This window comes from Notolepis coatsorum (assembly GCF_963971535.1).
Source record: "Notolepis coatsorum genome assembly, chromosome: 8".
NCBI lineage: Eukaryota > Metazoa > Chordata > Actinopteri > Aulopiformes > Paralepididae > Notolepis > Notolepis coatsorum.
The window spans coordinates 3,391,715-3,417,497 of record NC_140172.1 but is presented as its reverse complement, the minus strand read 5'-3'; positions in this window follow the sequence as shown (position 1 = coordinate 3,417,497).

Here is a 25,783-nt window from a genome sequence, read left to right as displayed (position 1 = left end):
GATCCCGCCTCCTGTTGCTCTGTCAAGTCGATTGGCTGCTTCACCTTCTTTGTGAAACCAAAATTGGTTAAAAGGCTTACTTGTTGCATTTTTCGTTTCGACATTATCCATTCCTGAGTGATTACCTTATTTACCTGTCAAACTATCACTGTCAAGTCACAGGTTACAACGTGGGTCAAGTTTGATTTGTGCCGTGCGTGCAGGCTGCAGCGCCGCCGTGCTCCGAATGGTAATTGCAAGAATAGCATGCATGTTGCCATATTACGGTATGTGTGAATTAGTGCGCAAATCATTAATCATAAATCAAAATAGCCTAAGTTTATTATTATACACGATGATGATACAGAAAATTACAGAAAAATTTGAAATGCATGGCACAAATAGCATTTATTTTCAGTATTTTAGAGACCCCCCAAAAATTCACAAATCATGTTTTCAGGGGAGCTGATGTCTGATCTAGGGGAGCCAATGGCTCACCCAGCTTACCCATGGTCCGCATGCATGAGTCTGGTCTCTTTTGAAAGGAAACAACAAGGAAAAGTGCTAATGTACAGAGGTTTGAACACACTGAAATAAAAGTTTTGTTTACTCATGTTTTTGTTTACTTGTTGCCAGATGCCTGTTTTTGAGTTCCAGATGAGAGGTAGGAGCTGGAAAACACAAACAGTTCCATAGCCTGAAGTCTTACCTTTTGTAAGACAAAAATACAGCGCTAGGCTGACAGACGAGTGCAAAGTGCCATGAAGTGCCGTCGGGCTGTCCGATGTTTAAGAGGTCTCTCTGAACAGGCCGTTGCATGGTTTGAAAATTATTTGTCAGATAGAACGTAGTGCACTAGATTTGATGGTTTCTCTTCTGATTTGCTTCATGTCCACACGGGGGTGCCCCCGGGCTTAGTACTGTCCCCCTTTTATTTACTGTTTACATTAATTGTCTGGGTCATAATGTGTCAAATACAAATGTTTATTTCTATGCCGATGACACAGTCATTTATTGTTGTGCGAAACTTACTGAAGCATTTCAGAATTTACAACTTGCTTTTTTTTTTTTTTTTTTTATTGGTCTTTTTCCCCCTCCATTTTCCTCCGATTTTCTCCCATCCCAATGTTAGTCGTATGCCAATTCCCAGTCCCTTCCTGGTCGCTGCGCACTTACCCCCACAGTCAGATCATCTGGGAGAGTGGAGGCTACCACGTGCTTCCTCCGACACACGTCCAGCCAATCACCGCTTCTTTTCACCTGGCAGCGCGGATTCTCATTGAGAGGGCGTAGCGTGTGGGAGGACCACACTATCCCCCTCACGTCCAATCCGCGCTTAGCAGGCGCCCCGACCGAACTGTAGGAGTCGCTGTTTACAACGACCCGGACCCACCCCGCCAGCTTCTCCCACCCTCTGATACAGCCAATTGTATCAGTGCAGACGGCCAGCCAAGCTGGTGACAACCCCGGAGCTGCGAGCTGGATTCGAACAGGCAAATCCAGCTCAGCTCCGGGGCTGGTGACGAACGCAATCTCCGCTCGGCCACCTAACCGCCGAGTTTACAACTTGCTTTTTAATGTTGTACAAAACACACTTATGCAACTGAAACTTTTTCTTAATTTTGTCAAAATCAAGAACAAAGCCACTAAATCCATCAACTATTGTCACTCTTCAGGGTAAGGAGATTGAGATTGTTCCTTCATATAAGTACTTAGGTATTCTTCTTGATGAGTCTCTTTCTTTTAAACCGCACACTCGGCATCTTGTGAAGAAACTGAAGCTGAAATTGGCATTTTATTTTAGAAATATAGAGCTTGTTTCTGATTTGAGGCTAAAAGAAGGCCTGTTTATTGTCTGAGTATGATTGATGCTGTCTATCACAGCTCGTTGAGGTTTGTGACAAATTGTAAGGTGCTGAGTCATCACTTTACCCTGTATGACTCATCACTCGCCACCCGCAGACTTGTGCGTTGGTACATATTGATTTACAAGGCAATTCTCAGTCTCCTCCCCTCTTACTTGTGTACTTATATGGTCCAGAAAAGTGTTCAGAGTTATTCTTTACGTTCTCAAAGTGTGCTCTTATTGTCTGTTCCTAATGTCCATACTGGAATGGGAATGAGAACATTTAGTTATTCTGCTCCCTGGGCTTGAACATGTTACAGAATGACCTGAAACTCTCTGACTGTGTATCACTGGATGCTTTTAACTAAAGGCTGAATCAATGGGCTGTCGTTGTTTTGATTTGCTCTAATCATATATCGTTGCTGCCTGCCCGGCAAGGTTGCCTCTGGCTCTGATATTGGTCGTTTATTGTATTTGTGTAATTTGTTGTTGTTTTTTGTATTTACATTTACATTTAGTCATTTAGCTGATGCTTGTATCCAAAGTGACTGACAAGTTCTGTACGACAAGTCATCAGGAAGGATACAACTCTATCAGCTGAGTAACAATGTTCAAGTGTTGAGTGCTACAGTGTAGATTAGTTTATTAGGACAAGTGCATGACAATAAGGTTAGTTAGGGTTAGATTTTTATTATTATTATTATATATATATTTTTTATGTGAAACTGTTGTATTCCTTTGCTGCAGCTTGTCTTGGCCAGGTCTCACTTGAAAAATATATATTTAATCTCAATGTGACTTTCTTGGTTAAAAAAAGATTGTTAGTGTTGTAGCTGAGATTCTCCCTGTTCCAATGGTGTATGAGATGTATTGATTTGATACAGGCAAGCCAGTGTTTCTTCTCACCGTCCCTCCCCACTGTGATGAGCTTGCACTTTAACAGCTCCTGAAAAACACTTGTGAAAAAGTTGTCACAAGTGACATTATGCCCCTTGAGATCAGCCGTCATGTTGAGCACCACACGCATTCCCTGGTTATTTTCTGGCCTTTCATTAGTGGGGTTCCCTGTGTACATTAGCATTTTGCAATGCATAGCTGCTCTTGGAGTCACAAGCTGCCCAGATCTTGATCCCATACTGGCCAGGTTTGCTGGGTCTGTATTGTGTGAAGAGGCAACGACCCCTGAAGGGGACCAAGCGCTCGTCCACTTTCACCCCAGGGCCTGGATCAGTGGCAGCCAGGCGCTCCAGCCACCTGTCCCAAACATCCCAGATGGCAGCCAGCTTGTCATTCCTCCAGCGGGCAGGGTGTGTACGCAGGGGTGTAAAAAGTACCCAGAAATTATACTTAAGTGAAAGTATGGGTACTGTCTCAAAATCTGACTCAAGTAAAAGTCAAAGTATCTGGCTAAAAACACACTTGAGTAAAAGTCAAAAAGTCCTACTTTTAAATGTACTTAAGTACTAAAAAGTAAAAGTACATTTATTTTTTAAAGGGATAGACCAGGGGTCTCAAACTCATTCCATTGTGGGCCAAGTTTTCATTTTAACTATACAGTACATTGCACCAGGTGAGTTAGTTGAAGAGGTGAGCCAATTAGTGAAATCATCAGCTGGTGTTTAGGCAAGGCTGGAATGAAACCAAGCAGACACTCTGCCCACAATGGAAGTGTTCTGCGATAGACAATGCTGAAATGAAAGAACAGAGGACACTTTTTGCATTAAAATTATTTAAAGGGGAACTATTTTACTATTTCTTTAACTATTTGGGCACTTTTACACAATTCCTGTGAGTCTATGGAACACCTCTGTAATTATAATTTTTTTTATTCATTGTTTTGTATTTCTAATCAAGTCCTCAAAAACAGAATTTTTCTACCTCAAGATCTTAAGATCTCCAACCACTGTGTGCAGCGCATCATGTACCTGATGCCACACAGCCACATTATCATGCAGCGGTGTCTTTCTGACATCACAAATCAGCACATTTTCAGATGACTCAGTTCAGTGAGGGTGAATATTGTGAGAGGAGAATTGGAAGAATGCGCCAATATGAGAATTAGAGACATAGATCATATTAATATAAGTTCACATAGCTAGGGAACAATGCTAAACACTCAAAAAGGCCATTTATAAGATAGTTCCCCTTTAATGCACTTCTCCATTGAAAGTAAACTAACATGGACAGCATTCACATCACACCATGAATAATATCACAATATTAAAGACTGAATACTGTAGTATCGTGAATAATATGACAATATTAAAAACAGAATGGTGTATCCTGAATAATAGCATAATGCGGATTTTGTACTCCAAGTGAATGTCGTTTAAGGCACTGACCAAAACATTGAAAGTATGGGAGCCCTTCAGTCTTCTGCAGGCAAGTGCAGCAGAACGCCTTTCAAAGCTTTCAGTGTCGATCCAGTGAGCACTGAGCGGTTACCCCAATGAAACTTCTTTGTCGGGCTGTCCAGCAATCTGTTGTTGTCGCGTTCCATTCAACTTCACTCATAGCAGCAGTGACTTTCTCTTTCATGGTTTGAGCAGCTTTGCTGATCTTCGAGCGGACAGTGGGCCTCGTAATGACGTTAGTGCTTGGTCGTAAACCATTTATCAGGTTTTTGAATGATGGCAACTCAACAACACTATAAGGTTGGAGTCCTTGAACTATGTATTTTTTATGTAGATAGGGCCATGGATGCTCGTCTTGTCCGTCCACGCCGTCGCACACCGTTTCGTCCTCTTCACCACTCATTGTGGCCATCTTCTATGGCTTGTCACTCTGACTGTCTATTCTTCTGATAACAGGTGTTTAATCAAAGATCCCCGCTTTCTAGTCTTGCACAAGGACCAATCAGCATGGGTATGGCCGGGTTCAGTTTCCATTGATGGGGATTTGATTGGCTGTTTACCTGCGGTCGCAGGATTAATAACGTTAACATTAGTTTGGCCAGATAAACAATTCAAATATACTAATTAAAATGGTTGGACCTGCGAGATTTGTACTTTGTACTTTGTAGGTCTGCATTTTAAATGTAAGGAGTAAAAAGTATGTTTTTTTTTCTCTGAAATGTAATGGAGTAAAAGTACAAAGTATACAAACCTAATAATACTTGAGTAAAGTACAAATCCCCCAAAACAGTACTTAAGTATTGTAACGAAGTACAATTACTCAAGTACTTTACACCCCTGTGTGTACGCCAGGGGTGTAAAAAGTACCCAGAAATTATACTTAAGTGAAAGTATGGGTACCGTCTCAAAATCGTACTCAAGTAAAAGTCAGAGTTTCTACTTTTGCTAAAAAGTCAAAGTAAAAACGTTGTATTATTCCGGGGCAGTGAAATGTTCCGTTTCGTCCTCTTCATCGCTCGTACTATCGTTTGTGGCCATCTTCTTTAGCTCGTCACTCTGACTGTCTATTCTTCTGATAGCAGGTGTTTAATCAAAGATCCCAGCTTTCTAGTCTTGCACAAGGACCAATCCGCATGGGTATTTTCCATTGATGGGGATTTGATTGGCTGTTTTAAAATAAAGCGCAGCTGTATGATTAATAACGTTAACGAATATACATATATATATATATATATATATATATATATATATATATATATATATATTAGAGGTGGGCATAGATTAATTTTTTTAATCTAGATTAATCTATCAGCAATCCTGGATTTAATCTAGATTAATCTAGATTAAAATGGCTCAAAAAAAAAAGAAAAAACCTGCCGAAGGCATTCAAAATATGTGTGTTCTACCCAAATAATGACCAGAAGTAAGTCCTTACTTTTTCTTTCCTCCTTATGTTTCTCAGGCCAGGTGTTCCATTACACCTTGAGCCCATCTCCCGTTTCCAAAATGCATTACAGACTGTTTGAAAAAGCTGTTTTGCTATGATAATTGGTAATGAAATATCAAAATAATGTTCAATAAGATGTACTTGTGTTTAATAAGTTGTTTTATTCAGAAGTTAACACAAATAAATAATATTACCAGTACAGTACAGTATCTAGCACTCTCAGGAGCAAAACAGAAAGAATCATTTCAAAAGTTGCTCAGTGGCCAATGGTGTCAACTGTGGTTGTACTGGGCAGCTCCCAAGTGTGAATGGAACTGTGTGAATGTGAAGCAGGGCGTTCCTGAAAAAGAGCATCTGTGCTCAGCGAACTTACCCTGGGTAAATAAAGGAAAAAAAAATGTAAAAAAAAAAAGTTTTTTTTTTTTTTTTTTTTTTTTTTAGATTAATGCGTTAATTATATTATCGCGCGATACTAGTATAGCGTTAACGCAGCACGTTAACGCCGTTAACGGCCCAGCTCTAATATATATATATACAAATGAAAATAGTTGGACCCGCGAGATTTGTTATTTGTGTAGGTCTGCATTTTAAATGTAAGGAGCAAAAGTAGGGATGTCCGATATTATCGGCCTACCGATATTATCGGCCGATATCTGCATTAAAATGTGATATCGGTTGATATCGGTATCGGTTTTCAAAAAAAAAAAATATATATATATATATATATATATATATATTTTTTTTTTACATTTCTATAGAAATGATGTCCGATATTATCGGCATACCGATATTATCGGCCGATATCGGCATTAAAATGTGATATCGGTTGATATCGGTATCGGAAATTAAGAGTTGGACAATATCGGTATATCGGTATCGGTAAAAAAGCCAATATCGAGCATCCCTAAGCAAACGGTATATATTTTTTCTCTGAAATGTAATTGAGTAAAAGTACAAGTATACAAACCTAATAATAAAATAATAATAATAATAATAAAAACATTTCTTAAGTATTGTAACAAAGTACAATTACTCAAGTACTTTACACCCCTGCGTGCCCTGTCGTCAAAACAGATGCCTCTTGACACGAAACTGCCCTAAGCTCCTAGTTGCCCAGAATACAGGCCCCCCGGGCTCTGCATCCCACAGACTCATCGTAGCTTCATTGTTTGACCGATATACTCCTGCCAGAATCAACACACCCATGTAGGCTTGCATGAGGGATGCCTGGTCCAATTCTTCCCACCTGTCTCCAAACACACGCCTACCCTCTCAAGTTGTTCATGTCAAGTAGACTTTGTTCAATGGTAGAAACAGTTGGAAGCTGGATTTGATTTCATCCACACAAGAGGAGGGGGTCATCCTCACTATGTTTCCCCTCTTACTCTGCCTCCTCTCTCCCGGGGGGATGAATGCCAGAGCAAGTTGCCATTCTTGGACTGTAATGTCACCTCAGGAGCCTCTCCCTCAGGAGCCTCTCCCTCAGGAGCCTCTCCCTCAGGAGCCTCTCCCTCAGGAGCCTCTCCCTCAGGAGCCTCTCCCTCAGGAGCCTCTCCCTCAGGAGCCTCTCCCTCAGGAGCCTCTCTCTCAGGAGCCTCTCCCTCAGGAGCCTCTTCCTCAGGAGCCTCTCCCTCAGGAGCCTCTCCCTCAGGAGCCTCTCTCTCAGGAGCCTCTCTCTCAGGAGCCTCTCCCTCAGGAGCCTCTTCCTCAGGAGCCTCTCTCTCAGGAGCCTCTCCCTCAGGAGCCTCTCTCTCAGGAGCCTCTCCCTCAGGAGCTTCTCCCTCAGGAGCCTCTTCCTCAGGAGCCTCTCTCCCTCAGGGGCCTCTCCCTCAGGAGCCTCTTCCTCAGGAGCCTCTTCCTCAGGAGCCTCTCCCTCAGGAGCCTCTTCCTCAGGAGCCTCTCTCTCAGGAGCCTCTCCCTCAGGAGCCTCTCCCTCAGGGGCCTCTCCCTCAGGAGCCTCTCTCTCAGGAGCCTCTCCCTCAGGAGCCTCTTCCTCAGGAGCCTCTTCCTCAGGAGCCTCTCTCTCAGGAGCCTCTCCCTCAGGAGCCTCTCCCTCAGGAGCCTCTCCCTCAGGAGCCTCTCCCTCAGGAGCCTCTCCCTCAGGAGCCTCTCCCTCAGGAGCCTCTCTCTCAGGAGCCTCTCCCTCAGGAGCCTCTTCCTCAGGAGCCTCTCTCTCAGGAGCCTCTCCCTCAGGAGCCTCTCCCTCAGGAGCCTCTCCCTCAGGAGCCTCTCCCTCAGGAGCCTCTCCCTCAGGAGCCTCTCCCTCAGGAGCCTTTCCCTCAGGAGCCTCTCCCTCAGGAGCCTCTCCCTCAGGAGCCTCTCCCTCAGGAGCCTCTCCCTCAGGAGCCTCTCCCTGGTCTGGTGACTGGTGGTCAGGCTCGTAGTCTGTATCACATTTCTGAGACATCCTCCTCTATCTCTGGTTCAATCTCCTCTCCATCCGGTTCAAACATGAAGTCCAGAGCCTCTCCGACATATAACTGCATGAGAGACAGCAAGGGAGGGGCATTTAGTGGCTCGGGAGGTAGAGCAGTCGTCTGGAAATCTGGAGGTTCCCGGTTCGATTCCCGATCCTCCCGGGGCAGCGTGTCGATGTGTCCTTGAGCCAGAGTCGGCGCCAGAACCCATTTAACGGGGGGGGCATATGGTAATTTCGGGGGGGGGCATACATTCCCTAAATAAAATATAGGCTTCATGAATTTCCCGCAAACCAACACGCATTTCAAAACATGAGTGCGCACACCCCTTCCTCCTGACATAGAGCGACACGAGCGAGCGAGCGAGAAAAAGTTATTAAAATGTATTCGTTTCAGTCCAAATTAAACAGTATGAAATATAATAATTGCCCATGACGTTTGGAGGGGCACAGTGCGCCATCTGGGGGGGCATGGCCCGCGAATGCCCCCCCATGGCGCCGACACTGCCTTGAGCAAGACACTTAACCCCCAATTGCTTCCGATGAGCAGGTTGGCACCTTGCATGGTCGCCTCCGCCGGCGGTGTGTGAATGTGTGAGTGGGTGGGTAAAAATGTGAGAAACAAATTGTAAAGCACTTTGGATAAAAGCGATATATAAAAAAGCAGCCATTTACCATTTAGCACGATAAAGTGAGACGGAGCTGCACCTGTGAGAAGATATGATACATTGTATCATACAGCGCGAGAAAGTGAGAGGTTCCTGTAACTTGCGATTTTTTTTTTACTGTTTTTGTCTGGAAGGTGTGGGGGGACATAGGCACAATAAATGTATGCATGTGTGAAATGTATAAATGTATGCGTGTGTGAAATGTATAAATGCATAAATGTATGCGTGTGTGAAATGTATAAATGTATACAATGGCATGCAAATTTCTTGATTCTGATTTGCTGAAACAGTCAAGTTAGACGTTGTTATTTCTCATAACACACTCCACGTGATCCCAGAACCCGCCCACAACCATCAATCAATCAATCAAACCAATAACAACCGCTCACTTCACTGTTAGACAGCATGCTTTGAAGCAACCTATTGCTTCAAAGTGGTTATGCTTTGGCCCTCTTTCGAAGTGGGTTATGCTTAGAGTTTATCTTTAGAGCAGGGCGATAGACCACCAGCCCTGATTCCAAACTCTAAGCATAACCCACTTCGAAAGAGGGCCAAAGCATAACCACTTTGAAGCACAAGGCGGACATTAATACAATTTTCAATCAATCAATCAATCCAATAACAACCGCTCACTTCATTCTTATATGGCATGCTTTGAAACAGCGCACCTCCGAGCTGCTTCAAAAATATAGGGAGGCAACTTCTCTTCTTTTTTTTAACCTACTTTTTCTGCGGATGGTTTTGTGAATAAATCTCCATTATGCTTCAATTAATGTGTGTTTATTGTATAGCAATAAGGTTGGATGAATAATAAAATGTTCAATCAATCCAATAAGAACCGCTCTCTTCATTCTTAGACGCCATGCTTTGAAACAGCGCACCTCCGAGCTGCTTCTACACACAGAGCCAACTTCTCTTATTCTTTTTTGGCCTACTCTTTCTGTGGATGGTTTGTGAATAAATCTTCAATTAATGTGTGTTTATTGTAAAGCAATAAGGTTGGATGAATTCGCCAATTGTATAAAAGACACCCCTAGGCATGCTCTAATTCTCATAACACACTCCTGTGCGTGATGCGTGTGTGAGTGAGTGGATATGTTTTCCATCTGCAGGGTGAACATAATAATACTCATACCGATTCATTTCCTATGGCGGTAAATTCTGGCCGAAAACATCATAGGTGTGATGTTGAACTGTTAAATGAATCACAAAAAATGCAATGCAAGTGGTTGTGGGTGATTATTTTTGTTTCTTTTTAAATTATCTTTATTCGCTTTTTCTGGTCACGCAGGACCGACAGCTTGGCCATGCAGGACCGACAGAGGAGAGAGGGAGAAACAGGACCGACAGAGGAGAGAGGGAGAAACGGGAGGAGAAGAAGGGAAGACATGCGGCATATGGCCACTGGGTCTGGTAAACGAACCCGAGGCGACCGCTTCGCGACTCAGCGCGCTATGTGGTGTGCTACTGGAGCGCCCTGGTGGGTGATTCTTTTTGGATACACCTCGGCTGGTCCATTCACTCAGGGTTAAAGCAGAATAATATAAGTAACTACAAAGTAAATTTCCTGTTCCCTCAATTCTGGAATATTTTCCACACGGTGATCGTCAATTGTATATTATGTGCAGAGGCCTGGTGTGGAGGATAAAATAAGGTATTGAGGCAATTGGATGAAAAAAAATTGTATTTATGATTGCAAACGAAGTCACTTGGTCAGATCTTGGTCAGAATTCCTGGCAGCTGTCGGTTATCCCTACGAACACAATGGCAGTGTTCACAGGTGGGAAGCCACTGGTGTATGAGTGCTGGTTGTTGCAATAGCGAATCCTACAGGTCGGCAGGGAGGGAATCTGGGAGGAATAACGTGAACTAACATGTCACTGCTGGCAGGACAAAACCTCATAACTCCATTTAATTTTTTTTTTTTTTATATAAATCAACTCCGTAGATCATCCTCCATATGTGTGTGTGGGTTTTACAAAGTTTAAACAATGGGAAAGCATTAAACCGATCATCTGTCTAAACCTCCTAACTCTATTCGCCCTCAAATCTGTGTTTGTTTTTTTCATTTGCTGAAAAGTTGGGTTTTTGGAGTTATGAGGTTTTGTCCCGCCAGCAGCAATGTGTGTTCTGCTCTCCCAGTGAAACTCCTAACTGTCAGGTGAAAAGAAGTGGCTTCGTTTTTTTCAGTTGTTGATTTGGATTTTGTGTGTGAGCTTGCCTTGAATATGTAAAAAAAAATGTGGATTAACTTTTTCTCCTCTTTTTCTATTTTTCTCCCATCCCAATTCCACTGTGCCAATTCTTCCCTCCCCTGTCTTGAACGTCGCTCGCATATGCCCCCCACTGGCCTGTTGTAGGGAGGATAGAAGCCTTGCATCACGTGTCCCCTCCGCTACATGTGGAGGCAGCCTGTCACATCTTTTCACCTACCAGCGCGGACTCTCATTGGCGAGGAGTAGCGTGTGGGAGGCTCACACCAGCCCCGCTATTTCCTGTCTCTGCTGTGCAGGCGTCCCCCAACCGACCTATAGGAGTCGCTGTCCACAATGTCCAGATTACCACCCATCGACTTCCACCCGCTAACTGCCAATTGAGCCAGTATGACGGCCGGTCCAAGCCGGAGGCAACGCCGACAGCCGGAGTCGAACCCGGTGTCTCTTGCGTTGGTGAGGAGCGCAATGTCCGCTGCGCCACCCAGCCGCCCTTGAATATGTACATTTGTGATTTTTCCTTTCCTTTTGTAAGTCCACACGGGTCTGTTTGATTTGTCTTTAAACCAGACCGAAAAATAAACTTCATTCATTCATTCATCTGAACGGAAATGCAAGAGAGAGGTTTACTAAACACCCTTGGTGACCTCTACTGCCCCTCCTTCATCCTGTAGTCCTGCCCTGTAACAGTCCTGCATAGGAACACAACGGTTCTGATAGACGCCGACTCTGAGCTCGTCTTTGACCTGTTATCAAAGACCTCGTTCTGTCATAAATGTCACTATGAATTGAAAATGGGGGACCCTGATGTAAACAAGACAAACGTCTTTCTCTGGTCTGCATCCCCTTAACAGTTGTGTGTATTGAGCCGTACTGTATTGTACCCATTCTGCAATCTGTTAAATAAAGTTTTCATTCATTCATTCATTCATTCATTCATTCATTCATTCATTCATTCATTCATTCATTCATTCATTCATTCGTTCGTTCATTCATTCATTCATTCATTCATTCATTCATTCATTCATTCATTCATTCATTCATCAGCTCCTCCACCATCGGCTCCAGTCCACGCAACGGGGAAAACCAAACCGTCCAGGACTCGTCATGAGAGACCGGAGAGACCCGACTCATCTCATCCAGGACAGAAGAACATAATCTCATCTAAGGCTGGACGATATGAGAATCAAATTAATATCACAATATTCAGAAGCCCATTTTTCCATATTGATATATATCACAATATCCGTTTATGTAAACATGATGTGGAAAATCCCCATGTCAGATAGTCCAATTAAATGTTCATCATATTGGTGCTGCACGGTAATGGGAATATACAGTACCAGGAAATACTGAAACTGTAATTTTCACATTACATTTCATTCTCAAAACATTTCAGGGATCATTTTGGGAGAAACTCTACTTGATAGTTGCCTTTGAGCATTGATTTAGATGGGATCCCTTGGGGATACTCTCTGGCACGCTGCCTTTTCTCCCAGTGAGTGGAGACGGCTCTCAAACCTCTGCAGTGCCAGGGAATACAAATCGTATTCTACCTGAACGACAGTCAGGTTCTGCCAGTCCGTCTCTGCCACTGTCTGGGTTCACCATCAAATGGAAAAACGAGCATTCCTCTTCCTAGCCTCGTTCTGAACTCGTCAGGAGGATAGCCTGTCATCTCTACGGGAGTTTCACCCTCGCAGGCCTGTCACTGTTCTGTCAGGGTTCCTGACGGTTTCAAAATGTTACACTTTTTAAGGCGAGGCAGTATACCCCCTAATAGGGAAAACAATTTTTATTATAGATATCACTATGAAACTTTCCCAGTTTGTTATGTACATATAAACTAAGAAAACATATATTGCAGGGCGGCTGGGTGGCGCAGCGGACATTGCGCTCGTCACCAACGCAAGAGACACCGGTCTCGAATCCGGCTGTCGGCGTTGCCTCCGGCTTGGACCGGCCGTCATACTGGCTCAATTGGCAGAGTCAGCGGGAGGCGGAGTCAAAGGGTGGTATTCTGGTCGTTGTAAACAGCGACTCCTACAGGTCGGTCAGGGCGCCTGCACAGCAAAGACAGGAAAATGGCGGGGGTAGTGTGAGCCTCCCACACCCTCGCCAATGAGAGTCCACGCTGGCAGGTGAAAAGAAGTGACTGGCTGCCTCCACATGTATCGGAGGGGACATGTGATGCAAGGCTTCTATCCTCCCTACGACCGGCCAGTGGGGGGGCACATGCGAGCAACGATCAGGACAGGGGAGGGAGAATTGGCACGAGAGGAAAATGGGATGGGAGGAAAATCACAGAAAAAGGGGGAGAAAAAGTAGATAAAAAAAAATAAAAAACATATATTGCACGTTTTCAGAATTGTATGTTTACAAATGAACCACGTCCTCAAGACACTGGAAAAGCATGATATTACTGTTTCACTGTTCCTTGTTTACAAGATTCGGTAATAAGACACCACATTCTATTGATATATTTATCACATATCAACCGTCGTTTTGCACATTGTCTCTTTCATCGCCATGTCTAAAACAATAGTTGCCATGTTACAGGTAGCCATGTTGGAAGACGGAGAACTACACACACAGAGAACATTACGGGCTATTGATATATGTTGTTTCTATTGTCTAGGACAGTCCAATCAATGTGTGCACAGCCAAACAAACCCTATCCCAAAGCCAGAACCTAGATAACTAAGACCTTGAACCCGCTGCATGGAGAGCAAATTGGAAAAGATGGTGAAGGTGAAGAACAGCGCCCCCAGGGGGATCCCCGGGACAGACCGGATAACACCGCGGGAGAATCCAGCTCATTTGTGTATAACAAGGACACATGGTATCACGGATGCGAAGCCATGCCGGTCTCACGGGGCCACGGTAATGTCCGATTGACAATCTACCGTTTATATTCGGTGTGATACAGAGAGTTGGACCCGGTCGTCGGGAGCACTAGGGGGGGCGGGGAGGAGATCCTGGCGGGGGGCCGGGGGGCGAGCGAGCGAGCGGTCCGTTATACAAAAACAAGAGCGAGAGAGATCGAGAGCGATGCGTCGTCGGCCCCACTTTGATTCCACGCCAGTCCATTTTCCAGTAGTGATAATAATCCATTCAAACTTAATTTCCCATCAGTCACAACCACTGAGCTGTAAATATCGGACGCCACCTGCCTCTCCTCCTCTCCCCTCCGAACGGACTACCGCTTGATCCCCGCGACGCACTCTCGGAGTCTGTGCCGGTGGAAAGCTATAACGCGAAGCTGAAATGGCAATAAGGAATTATATAAAAATGCAAGTGCAATTAAGAGTAGTCTACGGGACATTGAACAATGAGTTGCTCTTGTCCGCTTTGTGAAAACACACGTCGAACGTCGACCTTTCCTGAAGGAGGTGAAATAACTGGGGGGGGGGGGTGGGGAGTCTCGCCGAACTGAACCCCTGTTTCCAGGTAGTGCAGAGCCTGGTTACAAATGGTTAACCGTCTAGTGTGATAGTAAAGGGTTAACCGTTTGGTAGTGCGGCAGTGAAAGGGTTAAAGCATTGTGTTGCAGGAGTGTCACACATCCCACTGAATGGTAAGTCTAACGTTTCTCCTGCTAATCGTTTGCAGACTAACGTACTTTTTGTACAGTGCACCTGAAGTCCTCTCCCTCTGTGTGTGTGTGTGTGTGTGTGTGTGTGTGTGTGTGTGTGTGTGTGTGTGTGTGTGCGTGTGTGTGTGTGCGTGTGCGTGCGTGTGCGTGCGTGCGTACGTGCGTGTGTGTGTGTGTGGTGCGTGTGTGTGTGTGTGTGTGTGTGTGTGTGGTGCGTGCGTGCGTGCGTGCGTGTGTGTGTGTGTGTGTGTGTGCGTGTGTGTGTGTATGTGTGTGTGCGTGCGTGCGTGTGTGGTGTGGTGTGGTGTGTGTGTGTGTGTGTGTGTGCGTGTGTGTGTGTATGTGTGTGTGCGTGCGTGCGTGTGTGGTGTGGTGTGGTGTGTGTGTGTGTGTGTGCGCCTCGCCTCGCCTCTTTCTGTGTCTCATTCCTGTTCTATGTGGGGGAGAGAGAATGTAGCTCCAGTCTATGGACTTTGTGGTGACCAGTCTCTGTACCCTACTACTACATTATTCATGGTTATGGACTTTAGGCTGCTCCAGTTGTTTTGACTTTACTATATGTAAATGTACTTTGTGCTGATGGGCTGTCTATAGGCTACTACAGTTGTTTTGACTTTACTTCAATAAAACTCATCGACTGCTGTCACGCACCGGCCGTACGGAGATGACAAAGAGGGGGAGGCAGACAACAAAGATCAAGTAACCAAAGGATTTATTCCAGCAACAAAGACAGAGGCCAGGAATATGCAACAAACGAATGTAACGGCAGCATCTCAGGAGGAGAGCGCCCAGCCTCTGAGCTCCGCAAGCTTGTTAACGGAACCTGGGGAACACCGGCTCAGGTGCCTCCCATTGGGCTGATGAGCGCTCTAGCCACGCCCACCTCCAGCACCTGTCAACATGGAGCATAACATACAGGCAGGCGGACAATGGTGACAGTGGAGGGGGTCATACCACCCCCCCCCCCCCCCCCCCCCCATAAGACAGTGGTCCCTAGACCAACGTTCACAAATGCAAAAAAACTGAATACCAAAAGAAAAACACACTGGACAGTGACAGTGCGTCTGCAACCACACCAGAAGACACAGGGAAGCCCAGCTTGATGCTGAATGCACCACTATATCGTTGTCAACTAAGGGCTAGATCCACAAAGAATGGATTGCACGGTGCTAATTGCACCCTTACTTACAATTCATTATTAATTGAAAATGGGGGATCCTGATGTGATTGATTGATTGATTGATTGATTGATTGATTGATTGATTGATTGATTGATTGATTGATTGATTGATTGATTGATTGATTGATTGATTGAAAACTTTATTAACAGATTGCAGAATGGGTACAATACAGTACGGCTCAATACACACAATTGTTAAGGGGATGCAGACCAGAGAAAGACTTTCGTCTTGTTTACATCAGGGTCCCCCATTTTCAATTCATCAGGACATATATGACATACATGACATACAGATAGACAGTAAAACGATGACAGACTACAAAGGCGCCTCCCTCAAACTGAACAGTGACATCTCCTTAGCAAATGACCTCAATACCTTCTATGCGAGGTTTGATGCTGGTAATAACAACACCAGCTCACAAGCCTCGGCAATGGGGGGGGGGGGGGGGGGGGGTCGGCTGCTGATGGAGGCGCAGTGTTCAGGGTAACAGAGCATGAGGTGACGCGGACCTTTAAAAAAGTGAATATCAGGAAGGCAGCAGGTCCGGACGGCATCCCCGGCCGCGTCCTAAAAGTCTGTGCCGACCAACTGGCCCCAGTATTCACTGACATATTTAACCTGTCCTTAGAACAGGCTGTCATCCCCACCTGCCTGAAGAAGTCCACTATTATCCCTGTACCCAAAAAATCCAAGCCTGCTTGCCTCAACGACTACCGCCCTGTAGCTCTCACCTCCATAGCCATGAAGTGCTTTGAGAAGCTAGTAAAGGGCTACATCTGCTCCTCCCTCCCCATCAACATGGACCCCCTGCAATTTGCATACCGCCCCAACAGGTCCACGGAGGACGCCATAGCCCATGTGCTGCACACAGCAGCATCACACCTGGACAAGAGGCAGGGGAACTATGTGAGAATGCTATTCATCGACTACAGCTCGGCATTCAATACCATAGTCCCCTCCATACTCATAGCCAAGCTCAGGGACCTGGGCTTGGGCTATGACCTCTGCCAGTGGGTCTTGGACTTCCTGACTGGCAGACCCCAGGTGGTGAGAGCAGGCAACTGCACCTCCTCATCCATCACCCTCAACATAGGGGCCCCCCAGGGCTGTGTTCTGAGTCCCCTCCTCTACTCCCTGTACACACACGACTGTGTGGCTCAGCGGAGTAGCAATACAATCATCAAATTTGCTGACGACACAGTGGTGGTGGGCCTGATCTCTGCCAACGACGAGAGGGCCTACCTGGAAGAGGTCAAGGTCCTGGCGGGATGGTGCCAGGAAAACAGCCTCTCCCTGAACGTCAGCAAAACAAAGGAGATGATTGTGGACTTCAGGAGGTCGGGGGTCAAGGACTACAGCCCCCTCAGCATCGACGGGGCACCGGTTGAGAGAGTCAACAGCTTTAAGTACCTCGGAGCCTACATATCCGAGGACTTGACATGGACCACACACATTGACAGTGTTGTGAAGAAGGCACGACAACGCCTCTACTTCCTCAGGCGCCTAAGGAAGTTCCAAGTCAGCCAGAAGATCCTTAAGAACTTCTACTCATGTACAATAGAGAGCATCTTGACCGGCAACATCACCTCCTGGTTTGGGAATAGCACTGCACAAGACCGAAGCAGACTACAAAGAGTGACACGTTCAGCCGAACGCACAATTGGAGGGGGGCTCCCCACCCTCCAGAACATTTACTACAAGCGTTGCAAGGGCAAGGCTAAGAGAATCATTAAAGACTCCAGTCACCCGAACAATTGCCTCTTTGAACTGCTGCGGTCAGGCAAGCGATACCGGAGTCTCAAGGCGAGCACAGAAAGACTCAGAAGAAGCTTCTATCCCCAGGCCATCAGGCTGCTAAACGAACAATGAATGAACACTACACAACAACAACCACCAAACGCACATAGCACACACATCCACACGCACACACTCACTTTAAACAAACACACTGTAGCACCCACTCCACACACTTTATAGCACACAACCACTTTAAACAAACACACTGTAGCACCCACTCCCCACACTTTATATTTATGGATGAAGGATTGCACTACAACTCGTACACCTTACTGTAAATTGTACCTAAAATTGTACCTCATCCCATTTCTGCTTTGCACTAGATAGTACTGTACATTAGTACACTGCATAGTATTGTGTATTGTATATTATATGGTAACTCAGAACATTGTACATATGTCTATACCGAACACTGTGACCTCATTTTTCTTCTTCTAAATTCATGCTATATTATGTTATTATGTTATTTGATACTATCTTGTCTAGCACAGTCTCTGGAGCGTAACAGTAAGAAGCATTTTGTATGAAAGTATTCTGTACTTCTGTATGACAACTATTAAAGAACTTGAACTACTGCTACATCTATACATTTATGACATACCAGATTTGCAAATACAGTACTGTTTGTGATACAAAAAGAGTCCAGAAAAGAGAGTATATACATTTGACGTAGAAACTGTTTATTGGAGGAGGTTGGTAAGGGGGGGTTGTGTTAGGGGGGGGTGGAGGGGGGGGCTGTACATTGGAGGTGGTTGGGTGGGTGGGGTGGGGGGTTGGGTAGGAGGGGTGGGGGGGAACACTGTACAACTGTACAAGCAAAACTGTACATTGGAATATTGACAAAACCATACTTGGTCATTTACTGTACATTGGAGGGGGTTGGGTTAGGACATTTACAGGGGCCAGTTTCGAATTGCAGTCTCCCGTAGGTGTTCTTTGAGAGTGGGTAGTGATTCACATTCCTTTACAGCTTTGGGTAGGGCATTCCACATTGATGTGGTATAATTGCGAAACGTGTTTAGTCCCTTGTTTGAGCCGAATCTGGGTTTAACATGATTTGTGGAGCTCCCTCTGGTGTTGTGATCGTGGTATTCACTCACCTTTGGGAAGTATTTTGACATGTACATCGGTACCTTGGTCGTGTCGTGTATCTTGTAGACCAGGCCTATTGCAAGTTGCTGTACTCTGTTGTCTACTCAAACATCCTAGGTTGTCAAAGTGGGCAGGGGTGAGGTGGGTTCTAGGAGTAAGGTCAAGCAGTAGTCTGACCAGTTTCTTTTGAGATGTTTGTAATTTTGTTTTTAGCGCCTTTGAGGTGCTTTGGTACCATGAGGTGCAAGCATAGTCGTAGTACCCTTGAATGAGTGCTCCTGCCAGAGTCTTCAGGGTATTCTTGTTTACCAGAGAGGAGATCCGGTACAAGAATCAAGTTCTTTGGTTGACTTTTTTTATTACATTGGATGCCATTTTGTCACAGGAAAGATTAGACTCTAGGATGGAACCCAGGTAGGTAATTTCATCTTTCCTTGTGACAATATTGTCACCCACTGTAACTGAGAAGCCGTCGGTCTTGCTGAGTTTGTTATTTGAACCGAAGAGAATGGACTTTGTTTTGCCCATGTGTAATGATAGTTTGTTATCAGCGAGCCATATGCAGATTCTGCCTAGTTCCGAGCTGAGGGTTTTTTCAACCTGTAACTTGTTCTTGTCAGAGACCAGCAGGGCTGAGTCGTCCGCGAACAAGAACAAGTTGCAGTCACAAACTGACGACATGTCATTTGCATAAATTAGGAACAGTGGCGGTCCTAGTATGCTTCCTTGTGGAACACCACAGCTCACTGTGAGGGGGGGGATAGAGTACCGTTTACCTCCACCATCTGTTCTCTCCCCTCCAGGTAGGATTGCATCCAGCTCACTGATAAACTATCAAAAACCAATTGCTTTTAGCTTGTCAATCAGAATAGAGTGATTGACAGTGTCGAATAGCTTTTGTAGGTCCAGCATGACCATGATGTAAACAAGACGAAAGTCTTTCTCTGGTCTGCATCCCCTTAACAATTGTGTGTATTGAGCCGTACTTTAATGTACCCATACTGCAATCTGTTAATAAAATGTTCAATCAATCAATCACCTGCGCAGTGTTCATCATTAGGGTTTAGGTCGTAGGTTTAGGGTACAGTCATTTGATTGATTGATTGAAAACTTTATTCAAAATAGAAACATGACATTTTCGAGTGCTTTGAGATGTTATATGGTAACACTTTATAATAACACTCAGTTATAATACCTTTATAAGGTATTTGTAGATAATGAACTAATCATGAACAAATCATTTATATACATTCGTAAATTATTATTAAATAATTTATAACTATATTTGTATAACATTTACAAATTAGTTCTACATTATTTATAACTCATTATCAACATTGTTTGTACTTTGTTCATCATTAAATAATGTTGTTTAATGTGTAGTAACACATTTGTAGATGCTTTGAAAAATGGATATGAAAAAACTACTATACTGTACCTCCATTTATTTGTTCATGTTCAACAAATGATTTGTTAAGACATTCATAAAACATCTATAGATCATTTGCAGATGCTATTGTGTGCCCTAATCTGAAGTGAAGCATAATCATCATTAACAAATGTCTAATACAGTTAATTATTTGTTAACTTTTTCATCACCTGTTACAAATGTTGTAGACAGCTTTCGGATACACCCTTCTTTGTGACAGCAAACAGTGACAGAATTAGGACTATAGATAAATGCAATTTTATTAACATATAAAATACATGTGCATGACATATAGTGAAACATGGGGGGGAACTATGACCCAGGAGTACCCTGGCTAGGTATTGACAGAGTATGAAGAGGAAGTATCACACGAATGAGACTTGACTTCGACGTGTGTTGCCGTCTGTTGAATGGAAGCACAATACATTCGAAGAGCCAAGTTATTCGTGCTGCCCCACGCTTTTAACGTATGAGCAGGCTAAAAAAAGGTTGTGGGTAAATCTATTCCATCATTTCCGACCTACAACTCTTACAGTATGTTTGTGTAGACATACTTGATGTGGTGGGCGCTAACCGCTAACGTTAGATTTGAATTATGTGTTTGTTCCTAATGTGTGCTCAGTATATTGCGGTGTGTGATGATGATGACATGACACACGAGGGTAATTATTATTTGTATTTTCAGGCTGTATAGGCGCCAATACAGCCTGAAAATACAAATAATTATTACTAGAGATTACAAAATCGGCCGATACTGATACTGATCCGATACCAGTGCATACATACAAAATATATATATATATTATGTAAATTATAAAACTTTGTTTTCTTTTTTTACAGCTACAGATACTGTTTTATATATACTGTTTTTAATAATAACTAGAAAGTAATGGTATTTATTCAACAACAGATGATTGTATAGATTAGTATTAGTATCATTAATTGACAACTATGCTCACGGAATGGTTGTTGGTACATTGGTTCCGCACGGACGTTATACATTGTTGCACTTCCTATCCAGACTGCTCCGTTTTCAGTTAGCTACTAGCCAGAGCCAGTAATGTGTATGTTGTGATTTTTAATGGACAATAAATATTCAACATTCTCTTTTGAGACTCCGCCTCAGACTCTTATCATTTGGCACTAAAAGCTAAACATTGTCACTGGTATGGCTGTCCGCATTATGTTATTAATTGTCGATCAGTGAAGACACAGGTTAGCCACGTTAACGTGAGCTGACGTTAGATGGAAAGAATATAATGTTACTGGTGAAAAAGTGATTTACCTTGGAATACTCCTTTGCCAACTTGCTGTACTTTGCTTGCAGGTCTGCAGCCATTATTGCTGGATTATGAATAGTCCCAACTTTAGCCAAGGTAACGTTAAGCTGAAACTAGCTCTTCAGCTAATGCTAATAACACCAGCAAGCTCCCTGTCACACTGCTCTGTCGGGACGACGGCATTTAAGAAAGTATCTGCTGTTAAAATGACAAACAGCATTGACACTTTAATTCACGGTCGATTAAAAACATGTTTGTTTTATAATGCTGACTTTCAGCAGGAGGATACCGCACGTGTTGTTGATAAATTACATCATATGGTATAGGAGCGCAGAATTAGAGTGTACTCGCCGATACCGATACCAGCATTTTAGGCAGTATCTGAGGCATTTCCGATACTGGTATCGGTCTCAGAACAACTCTAATTATTACCCTCGTGTGTCGTGTCATCATCACATACCGCAATATACTGAGCACACATTAGGAACAAACACATAATTCAAATGTAACGTTACCGCCCACCAAGTACGTCTACACAACATATAAGAGTTGTAGGTCGGAAATTATGGAATAGATTTACCAACAAAAAATGCGTTTAGCCTGCTCATACCTTAAAAGCGTGGGGCAGCACATATAACTTGGCTCTGCTAATCTATCGTGCTTCCATTCAACAGACGGCAACACACGTCGAAGTCAAGTCTCACTCGTGTGATACTTCCTCTTCATACTCTGTCACTACCTGGCCAGGGTACTCCTGGCCTGGGTCATAGTGCCCCCCCATGTTTCACTATATGTCATGCACATGTATTTTATATGTTAATAAAATTGCATTTATCTATAGTCCTAATTCTGTCACTGTTTGCTGTCACAAAGAAGGGTGTATCTGAAAGCTGTCTACAACATTTGTAACAGGTGATGAAAAAGTTAACAAATAATTAACTGTATTAGACATTTGTTAACATATTGTGCGCCATAAACGGCATAAGTTGTTATTGCCCGCCATGCGTTGAACGCCAACAACGGCGTAAATCGTTTTTGGGATCAATATAAAAAATGTTCACCATGGCATTCATAATTCATCCAGCCTCCCTCCGGACTGCAGCGGCACCCTGTCTGAGATTGCAACGCCTCAATACTGCCGCCTGGTGGATGTTCGGGCAAGTTACACTCACGTCAAACCGAAAGTGGCGGTCGGTGCATCAAGGAAATCCCTCCGGCAGTCATATCTTGTTACGGGACTCCAGACAAACACTCGAGTGCATTTGGATCGCTTTCGAAACGCAATAATCGATATGATTTCGCCGTTTATTGCGCCATACAAACCGGAAATGGATCTAGGAGATCGCGTCAAATAATTGGGATATTTTTCCTCCAGTCTCATCGGCAAACGGTAAGACGACACTAACGTTATTTTCAGCCCGATTGTCCATTTCCTTGCTTGCAATCAGTCTGATCAATATATCAACACATACTAAATAAAGCCGTTACTGACGATCAAGGAATTATAAACGACCCCCCTTTCCTTCACGCATGATGAAGCATAATGTATACCGATCATATACATTTGAATTTTTTAATATAGCGTGTATAGGAAAGAAACGCCAATCGATAATCTATCATATGCGTTTGGGCCTATAACTAGCGTTTTTGGAATTACAGCAGAAAAGCTTAAAAACATACTTATATTCTCGGAGGTATTAACACAACAATGTATGAATGAAAAAATATAACGTTCCCACATCCGGAATGATATATAATCGATGTTGAATGGGCTATAGTAGGCTAATGTCAACATAGCAATCAAATGTAAAAAGGTATAGCCCTGCAAGGAAGGTAAACATCTCCATAGGGTTACAGTGCTGGCAGACTAGTCCAGTCATTATATGAAAAAACCTATGACAAATTGCAACAGTAGCAAACTCAACTGATTTTGTATCCTCATTATGTCCTTAGTGAGGGAAAAAAAGTCCCAAGGAATCCCACCATGGGAAAGTTTTGAAAACGACCTATATATATTCATATCGAAAAATGCCTGTTATAACATAGTGGTGAAAATGTTACTTTTAGATATCACTATAAAAACTCACAAGCTGATTACACACACAAAGACAAGAAAAAAAGTCAATCACAACTTCATTGAATTATTCTGTTTACTCATGCAAATCACACATTATCTTATTTGATATGCACCAATTAGCATACACGCCAGAACTAATCAAAACATTTGATAAAGATTTTTTTTTCTTCTTGGAATATTAGTAGATAGGCTCTGTGGAGCTCAGTCCACGAGGATGGGGCTCAAGGGTTTATGTCCGTGGGGATAGGTCCATGGAGATGGGGGTTTTTATAATAGGCGGAAACTACATATTTGTACAGCATGCAAAACACTACATGATTCTTGCACAAAACTACATGGGCTTAACATAAATTTGGTATGTCTGTATAGGGGAGGCTTGTAGGTACCCATGTAACCCATTTCCATTAACATATATTGAGGTAGAAGGCCAAGGGACCATTTGAAAAATGGTGATGGCCATATTTCCCTCCCCAAAAAATCGTCTTAACTTTGAATAATTAGGTATGTAGCCCCCTTTCCAATGAGGTAACATGACATGGTTGGTCTCAATGGAAACCCGAGGTTGTCTAGAATCAAATGGTATCTTTACTTTTGAGCTACCTCAAAATTTTAACATGTCACAATCTCTGAAAGACAGTGTCGTCAGTGATCCTGCCAGCAATCAAGTACATTGAAAAAAAACACATTTCCCATGATGGGATTCCTTGGGACTTTTTTTCTCTCACTAAAGACATATTGAGGATACAAAATCAGTTGAGTTTGCTAATGTTGCAATTTGTCCTAGGTTTAGCCTAATTCTGGCCTATAATGACTGGACTATAGGGGTAACAAAACATTGAAAAAAAACACATTTCCCATGATGGGATTCCTTGGGACTTTTTTTCTCTCACTAAAGACATATTGAGGATACAAAATCAGTTGAGTTTGCTAATGTTGCAATTTGTCCTAGGTTTAGCCTAATTCTGGCCTATAATGACTGGACTATAGGGGTAACAAAACATTGAAAAAAAACACATTTCCCATGATGGGATTCCTTGGGACTTTTTTTCTCTCACTAAAGACATATTGAGGATACAAAATCAGTTGAGTTTGCTAATGTTGCAATGTGTCCTAGATTTAGCCTAATTCTGGCCTATAATGACTGGACTGGTACAATGATGAGCACAATGCCCGGCGCCCAATGTGTTAATGATGAATATAGGCTTATGGGGCGGCTACGTGGCGTAGTGGGCAAGGCGCTCGCCACGAATGCAGAGACGCTGGGCTCGCCTGTTCGAGCCCAGCGCTCCACATTGCTTTCAGTTTAGCTGGTCGTTCATACTAATACACATTGGCCGTATTAGGGGGTGGGAAACTGATGGGTGGGGATCGGGCGTTGTGGACAGCGACTCCTACAGGTCAGTTGGTGCGCCTGCGCAGTAGAATCAGGAAGTGTCCGGGGCAGCGTGAGCCTCCCACGCGTTACTCCTCGCCACTGAGAGATCGAGCTGCGCAGGTGAAAAGATGCGACTGCTGTTACCTCAAGTACCGGAGGGGACTTGTGCTATGTATGACTTAGTCCACATTGCAGCCGGCTTGTGGGAGGCAAGAAACAGCGTTCGTGACAGGGGAGGGTTGAATTGGATGATACGAAATTGGGATGGGAGAAAATATAGAAAAATGGGAGAAAAAGTGGATACAAAAAAATGATGAATATAGACTTCACTTCAGATTAGGGCACACAATAGCATCTTCAAATGATTTATAGATGTTTTATGAATGTCTTAACAAATCATTTGTTGAACATGAACAAATAAATGGAGGTACAGTATAGTAGTTTTTTCATATCCATTTTTCAAAGCATCTACAAATGTGTTACTACACATTAAACAACATTATTTAATGATGAACAAATCCATTACAAACAATGTTGATAATGAGTTATAAATAATGTAGAACTAATTTGTAAATGTTATACAAATATAGTTATAAATGATTTAATAATCATTTACGAATGTATATAAATGATTTGTTCATGATTAGTTCATTATCTACAAATGAACAAATGAGCAAATCTCTCTATATTTGCAAAATGTAATACGACTTAATGGTTAATTGTTATTATATTGTAAGGCTGTTTTCCCCCCAATAATATGAAAGAACTACAATGTCAAGGGGAGGGGCTGATATGGAGAAGACTTGGTAAAGTCTTATGACCCTCTACCTAGGTTTTAGGCATGGTCATATAATATGCAGACCAGAATCAGGGTCAGGGTCCCCCATTTTCAATTCATAGTGACATTTATGACATACATGACATCATGACATGTATACATGACAACAGCTAATCAGCAGGATCTCACTCTCTCTGTCTCTCTCTCTTTCGATATCTCTGTCTCTGTATCTCTCTTTCTTTCTTTCTTTCTTTCT